The 8,780-nt window shown below is 35.8% G+C and overlaps 1 pseudogene; it reads left to right on the top strand.

Annotated features, from left to right (window-relative positions):
• The first annotated feature begins 469 nt into the window (after nt 1–469).
• Nucleotides 470–1,686, top strand: LOC102851086 (annotated as a pseudogene).
• The last annotated feature ends 7,094 nt before the right edge of the window (nt 1,687–8,780 follow it).

Here is an 8,780-nt window from a genome sequence, read left to right as displayed (position 1 = left end):
TTATTCCATTCTTTGGGACCCTCAGTCTACAACAGCATCCTCTTCATAACGTAGGCTGTTCATGAGTCTTCCTCCAATCCTGATGCCACATTCCTCCTTATAAAGCCCTGCTTAAAAAGGTATGGAGACAGGATGCATCCCTGATATTATCCTTTCCTGATTTTGAACCATGCAGTGTTTCTCCACTTGGTTGCGATGACTGCTCTCTGGTCAAATTTTCAATTTTTCATAAGCACAATCATGTATTATGGGATTCCCATTTTCCTCAAGTTTAGCCACAATTTGTCACAAACCACAACAAATTGTAAGGTATGTGTGATTATATAAATTTACCCAATACAGATTTCTTGCAAATGATTGCTAGTATCACTTGTTAAATCACTGTTCTGTTTTGTTGGGTTTTCCCCCTTTATTATACAATATGTACTGAAACTCACATTCATTAAAAATCTGGAGTTTTTAGGAGCAAACTATGACTTAGGACCTGGTCGTGACCAAATATAAGACTGTAGATATCATCACTAACCAGTTATTTCAGTCTTTGATGGAAGCTTCCAATTCAGGGGCATAGATACTGAGCCTTTGTGACATAGGTGATGTCATGAGTATGGAAGGGACAGGGATTATCTTGAAGGAAGAAAAGCAAATGAAGAAAGGTATTGCCTTTTCCACCATCATTTCAGTAAGTCCTATGCATGTCCCTTTTCCCCTTTAAAAAGTGACCAGGATTATATTCTCAAGGAAGGTGATTTGGTAAACATTGAACATGGAGTCCATGTGTATGACTTCATTGTTAATGTGGCTCACACTTCTGTAGTTGATTATAGTTAAAGTGCAAAAAGCTGATGTCATTAAAGCAGCTCACTTTTGTACTGAGGCTTCCCTATGCTTATCCAAACCTGGAAACCAGAATACAAAAATTTCAGAAGCCTGGAACAAAGTTGCCCACTCATTCAAGTGCACACAAATAGAAGATAGGCTGTCACACCAATCAAAGAAACATGAAATCAATGGAGAGGGAAAAGCAAGCAAACAAACAAACAAATAATATCCATAATCCAACAGGGCCACAGGAGGAGGACCATGAAAAGACTGAATGTGAAGTACACGCAGTATATGCTGTAGATGTTCTTGTCAACTCAGAAGAAGGAAATCCCAAAGATGCAGGACAGAGAATTATCATTTATAAATGAGATCCCTCTAAACAATATGGCCCTAAAATGAAAATTAGAAAGGACATTCTGATACTGTGCTGTTTACTTTAAGAGCATTTGATGATGAAAAGAAGGCCCAGATGAGTGTGGTGGAATGTACCATGCATGAACTACTAAACCATTGAATGTTCTTTATGAGAAGGAGGGTGACTTCATTGCCTAGATTAAATTTACTGTTCTGCTCACGCCCAAATGACTTCTTGCCGATAACCAGTGATGCTTTGAAAATGACCTTTACAAGTCTGACCTGTCGAGATAGGATGAGGAGATGAAGGCCCTCCTTCAAAGCTCTACAAGCCAAAAAACTCTAACAAAGAAGCGAAAAAGGGCCTCCAAGATTTCAGAGAATGCCACCAGTGGGGAAACATTAGAAGAGAATGAATTTGGGGATAGAGGTGGGTCTATGTCTCCACGTGTTTCCCCTCGTGCCTCATCCCCTCCCCACCATAAGTGCAGTTCTTCTCCATTCTAGACCACCAGAAGAACCAAACCCACCTCTTTCTAACAACAACCAGCTCCAACTGACTCTGGTCTTGAGAAGCTAGACTTCTTCGCATCTGAAGACTAAATTAAAATGCATACATAAATAGAGTAATAAAATCAGGAGTCAAAATCCATCATCTTCAAGCCCCTCTTTCTAGCCTTTTTTCTACTACTTTGCTTGCTCAAATTCTGTGACCATACAACAGAAAAGGGAAGAGGCTATATTGACCACCACCACTAAAAACTGAGCACTCCAAATATCAACATTTTTTCATCTATGGGTTCCCTCCCTCTTTCCTCACTTCTCCAAAATATTTTGTGTGGCCTCAAAATAGAGGAGCTATTCGGATTTATTTTATTAACATGAGGCAGATTCTTCTCACTGTCCAATCTGTCTGGTTTAGACCCTATCATTTTTAGGATGTGGATCCTATATGTACCAAGGGTTTCTCATCTATCAAATGAATCTTCATTTATAAATGTTTAGCCACTTTTGTCCTAAAGGATTTTCCCCTCATTTTAACCAACCTAAAATTAAAATCCTTCTTAAATGGGTCCTTTTCTTTGGACTCTGTGGAATTTTCACTTACCCCATCTTATATAAACTTATATAAACCTAAACTGGAGCTCAAATGTGGCTTTGCTCCCTTTTTGAAATGTTTTGACCTCTTCTCCTTTGAAAGAAAACCAGAAACCAGAGGATTAGACTGACTGAAAAGATAACTCTTGGCTTTCTGAAGCTGTGGACTTGGATTGGATGAATTGCTGGGAGGTATTCTGTCCCAGAAAACTAGTATTCCCACTAATGTGTATGGTTTTCAAATACATTGAAAATGTGTTATTATCAAAATAAATTTGGTTTGGGTCATACAGAAAAAAAGATAATAACACCTGAAAAAACCCAACAACAAACAAATAACCAAAAAAACAACAACCCTAGAGTGTTTGAACAATATACCAAAGTAAATACTATCAAAGTTCTTGATCATTTATTCCAGAGAAATAAAAATTTGTGTTCATCAGCATAAGTTTGATTTGTAATAGGCAAAATATTGCAACAAGCCCAGAATTCCAGAAACAGATGAATCCATTTTTTATAATATTGATATATAGAAGTTGATATTAGAGTGAGTTTTTCTGGAAAACTCATACTATCAATCATACTGCTTAGAACTCTCTCTTAAATTTGTCTATGATTTAAAGATGTTGTATCCAACAACATAGATATGAACAGGTGAAAGACTGACTTTAGTATGACCATGATTTTTCATGATGTGTGATATTTGAAAACTAAAAAGGGCAAAGATTTATTTTTGTCACTGCTGAAAGCAATGACTAATATACAAAAATAGAAGAATGTGATTTACATATTGTCTTTAATGTGGTGGTAAGGTATTACTGCCAACCCAAGGGTACATGGTTCAAATCCACAAGTTGTTGCATGGCAAAAAGATAGGCGATGTCCTTCTCCAAAATTACTGCCTCTAAAAACCCACTAGAGGGTCAGCTACGAGATGGTTCCAGTTTGATGCTGCTCCAAACAATAAATACACATATGAGTAATGGTATTGTATCGGGCTATAAAACACTTTAAATTACTGATACCTAGAAACATCCTAACATTGATTAGTTGGTTATGCTGTGTAAAATTATCTAATAAAGAAAGATGACATTCTGCATAATTTCATATATATCTAGATCTAGATCTTTCTATCTCTCCATCTATTCATTTATCTATCTATCAAGTTATCTATCATCTATCTGTTTATGTCAAGATTTCTATATATTTATTATATCTATCTCTATCATCTATCTCTCAATCTATCTACCTATGTGTATGTATGTAATGGAAAACTTATGAAATGCAAAGTAAATTAGTAGTTACCAGGTTTTAAGCATGAAGCCAGGTAGACAATACCAAGTTAAATTTGGTTATAAAAGGGTGACAATTCCTTATTTATTGCAACTATTGAATACTTTACCTTGTGATGAACATACAAACTTATATAGGTAATGTATTACAGGTATGTACACACACAACAAATACATGTATACAAAGAATTACACATACACTTGAGAACAAGTAAAACTAGGAATCTGAAGTCAGTGAAAGGCATTGCTAAGTTCCTGACTTATACAGTTTATTTTTTGTTTTGAAAATAAAACATTGAAGAAATTAGATAAAATATGCTAATATTATTCTCTAATATTTGCTACAATTACATGTTAATCTATAATTATCTCAATAAAATTGAAAGAATGTAAGCACATTTTTAGAAGAAAATATATTTTAAATAAGTATATATCTATACATATATAAATTTATATGTGTGTAACTGTTTGTGTATATGTGTATGAAATATATAACAGAAGATGAGTGTTGGGATTTTACTTACCAAACTCGAAAACTAGGAAAAATAATATGATTAAGATAGCTTCAGAATGAAAAAAATATATTTCTTATATACTATCTGCTTTACTTCAGCAGGTATTTAATGAAAATAAATTTTAAAAACAAATAAAAATATTAAATACTTCAGCTTAGGTAAATATGGAAGGTGAACTCTCATAATTATTACATGGTTAATTGAACAGATTGAAAAAGAACATATGACTCTTAATTTACCCTATGCAATGGGGTGCTTTTTTATCCAATATATTTAATTTCCTTAATGAAAAGTATTTTTCATAGCGCACATTAATTCTCATTATTAAATGATAGCATGTCTTTGTTTTCCCTCATATTGTCTATTCATCATAAGTAAATTAATCTCTGGTCATCAGGATTTCTCAGAGACCATAGTTGATATTGTTGTCGTTGTTGTTGTTATGTGCCTTTGAGTCAATTGAGACTCATAGTGACCATATGTATGAGAGCCCTAAACCCTGCTCTATCCTGTGCCAACGTCATCGTCTCCGACACACTCATTACCACCACCCAATCACAGAATCAATCCATCTCATCGGGAGTCTTCCTCTCCTGCACTGTCCCTCCACTCTCCCAAAAATAATGTCCTTCTTCAAGGACCAGTCCCTCCTTGCAACATGCTCAAAATATGTCAGTTGAAGCTTCAGAATCCTTGACTCCAAGGAACAGTCCAGTTTCACCCTCTCCAGGACAAACCTGTTTGTTCTCCTAGCAGTCCATGGTATATTCAACACTCTTCTTCAGTACCACAACTCAAAGGCATTCATTCTCTTTCTATCTATCCTAGTCACTGTCCAACTCTCTGATGCATAGCACGTAATTGTGAAGACTATAGTCCAGTATGACATCTTGAATATTGTTGGTTACTATGTCAGAGAAAAAAAAATAGCAGTGCATTATCTTCAACTTGGAAAAGTGTATCACTACTCATCATAGTTAATATAGACATCTAATCAATTGGCTAAATAATAAAAATAGAGACTTGGAATTCAACTCAACATGCCCCCGAAAACCAAAAGCATGAATTGTATGAGAAACAACACAAGTGACAAGCAAAATTAGCTCTATTTTTCCATTACATAGTACAATTTTCAGAAAAAATAAGTAGCATAAGGGCTTTGGGAATCTATTAAATAGATATAAGAGAGTTAGTAACCCCAAAAAGAACAATATGATGAATCTAAGAAACTAGATTAGGAAGACAAGTTCATTGTTTCTCTGTATCAGAGAAAGTGTCACTTAAAATACTACAGTTAGTTGTCTATTAAAGATTCACATTTTAAAATAAAAACATGCTAATACCAGAGATACCATAGTGACCACTCCTGTGCTCCTCTGTTTTAAATTACTAAAAACATTAACATGTAAAATCATTTCTTGATCATGAGGAATAACAGCAACTACTTCAACGCACCCTCATTGTCTTCTGCAAACAAAGATCCTCTCCATTGAGGTAAGGGAGCTGTGTCCCAGACCCCCCCTGAGTGAGTAGAAAGGCAGCATGCTGTGTGCAAGGGAAAAGCAAACCGAGACTGGAAGAAGACCCATGTTTACTCTTGAGCAGCCTGAGCTTCAGTACACTGTCTCATCTCTTTGAATTTTGTGTCCCCAGCTTCACAGCGAACCTAAAGGCGGAAGGTTTGAATCCACCAGCTGCTTTGCAGGACAAGGATGGACATTTCTCCCATGCAATTTACTGCCTCTGAAAACTCACTAGAGTGTCAGCTATGAGTTGGTTTGGACTCGAAGGCGCCTATAACACCAACATGACTAAAATGTGGATAGCAGTATCTATTAACACTTTTGGATATTATAAGTGAAAAAGGATAATTTACTTAAATTTTGGAAGCGCAAGTGACATCCACTTCCTAAACAATATGCCTCTGGAAACTCTATGAACTTTAGAAAGGCTTTTGGTTTTTTGTTCACAAGGTTGTTATGTGTTGTGCTAGTCTTAACAGTAATCAACAACAACAACAACAACAATGAATAACAGAGATCAGTAATAGTGAATTTACTGTTACAAAAGTGGTATAAAGAAATGGAGACGATGAGTAGAGACAATTCCTGAAAATAAATTATCAATGTTAGAGTCAGTGGGAAAGTTCTCCTTCCTGTGCCACCACTATTACCTGCTTAACAATTGTCCAATGTGACAACATATGGTAATCTTACCAGTGACATGAAAATCAGCATCTAAGATACAAAGGATCACTTCTATAACACTATTCACTAGAGATAATGAGAAATGAAAGTTTAAAAGGTTCACAAAAGAGCTTCTAGACAGTGTTTAGGTGAATTTAGTTGGCCTCCTTGTACATTTCTCTGCGTATGTCATAGTAGTTAAACAAAAATAAAAGAAGGAAAACCTTTTTATGGGAGGATCTTAATAAAAATTTGTCTTGATAAAAATATTCTGACAAATTTCAATCTGTCTCAGATTTTGCTATTTAATAAAAATAGAACTGCTTATTTGAGGACAAAAATATCTGTAAATGATAGGCAGTCCTCTACTGCTATTAGATCATCAAGTTATGTCTGGTAAATATCCAGCTGCTAGTAGTGTTCATTGGTCTGACTTAATCTGAAAACGATTTGAATGATTTTAAATTATCTTGTTCATTTTATATGGGAAATTTCTTTGATGAGAGAATATTGCAATTTCTTGTGTAGCTATTTTTGTTTAGTTTTGCTTCTGAATTACTGTTACTTAGAAGGAACTATATGAAATAATCTTGGGAAAGTTAAAAGTGAATGAGAGGATCTATGTCTATGTAATGATACCTGTTTCGTGTCATATGTTTTATTCACAGCCTTGGAAAAGGTGTTGTCAAAGAACCAAGTAGCTCAGGAGAATGCGTCAAAGACTTCTGGAGTCTAGTCTATCTGATATGGATCCATGCTGTTCTTAGTTGTTGTTATGTATCTTTGAGTCAGAACCTATACACAACTGACCCTACAGTGGATTTTCAGAGACAGCAATTTGTAAGGGAGGAGATTAGCTTAATTTCTCCCATGAGTAACTTGTGGATTAAACCAAGTACTTTTGGGTTTGACACCCAAACTCTACAACTAAGCCACCAGAGCTCCTCCTATGTTGTTGTTTGTATGTGCTGCTGAATTACCTATGACTCATATAGATCCTATGAACAGTACCTCTGAACTTTGTCCTATCTTGACTTAATCTCACAGTCTCCAACATACCTGATATTGCCAAAGTTATTGTTTCAATCCTTATCCAGATTTTCCTGTCCTGTACTCATTTTCTACCCTTCAAATATGAGGTGCTTCTCAAGATTGACCCCTCCTGACAACATGCTCAAAGTATCTGAGATGGAGTTTTAAAATTTTTGCCTCTAAAGAGCAAACTGACTTCATCCTCTCTAGGATAGACATGTTTATTCTTTTGGCAGTCTATGGTGTATGTTCAATACTCTTCTCCAGAACAACAACTCAAAGGCAGTGATTATTCTTCTGTCATCTTATTCATTGTCAAGCTCTCAGATGTATCACAAGCAATGATCCAATGGCTTGGATTAGATGCACCTTAGTCTCTCATCATTGACACCAGAGTCAGAGACATCATTGAACCTTAATAAGATTCGGAGGTCCCTGACAATAGATTTTCCCAACAATTGATCTTTTGATTGCTGATGTCAAGGGTGTTGATGGTGGATCTGAGCAAGATGAATTTGTTAATATCCTCAATCTTTCTTCGTCTATCATGATGGTGCCTACTGAGCTGATAATGAGGATCTTTCTTGGTGTTGAGATGCATCCATATTGTAAGTTGCAGTTCTTGATCTTCTTCAGCTAACCCCCCAAGCCCTTCACAGTTTCTGCAAGCAAGTTTGTATCATCAGCATAACACAGATTATTGATGAGTATTTCTCCAATTTTATGCCACATTCTCCTTCAAAAAGTCCAGCCTCTTGAATGATATGTTCAGCATATACATTGAAAAGGTTGGGAGAAAGGACACATCACTGACATACTCTTTATTTTGAACCATGTAGCAGTGTTCTTTTGCTCTGGTCACAGAACAACTACTTAGTCAAGGTAAAAGTTTCACATGAGCACAATCAGGTGATATGGGATTCAAATTCTTCTCAATGTTAACCATCATTTGTTGTGATACAAACAGTCAAATGTTTTTGTAGAATAGGGAAAAAAAGACATCTTTCTCGTACTCTCTGTCTTCAGCCAAGATCCATCTGATAACAGCAATGATATCCCTAGTGCCACAGACTCTCCTAACTTAGCTTGTATGTTAGAGACCTTGTCAGGTCTCTGTCAATGTACCATTCTAGTTGTGTCTGGATAATTTTTAGTAAGATTGTGCTTGTATGTGATATCAGTGATATTGTTTGATAATTTCCACACTGTTGGATTACTTTTATCGGAATGGGACAAAAATGAACCTTTCAGGCCATTGGACAGGTAGCTATCCTCCAGATAGCTTGACACAAACTATTGAGCACATCCAGGGCTACATATGTTTGTTGAAATAAATCAACAACATGTGTACCATCAAGAGGACAATGAATAATGATAACAGAATACAACAATAAGGATGACAGAATACATATTTATGCTTTTGTGCTGTGGTATTGGAGAACAGCTCTGAACATCCAATGGGCAGCAAAGAGAACAAA

This window comes from Elephantulus edwardii, unplaced genomic scaffold (assembly GCF_000299155.1).
Source record: "Elephantulus edwardii isolate Elephantulus edwardi_28Jun2011 unplaced genomic scaffold, EleEdw1.0 scaffold00036, whole genome shotgun sequence".
Lineage (NCBI taxonomy): Eukaryota > Metazoa > Chordata > Mammalia > Macroscelidea > Macroscelididae > Elephantulus > Elephantulus edwardii.
Note: the sequence above shows the minus strand (reverse complement) of the source record. Positions and strands in the feature narration are given on the sequence as shown.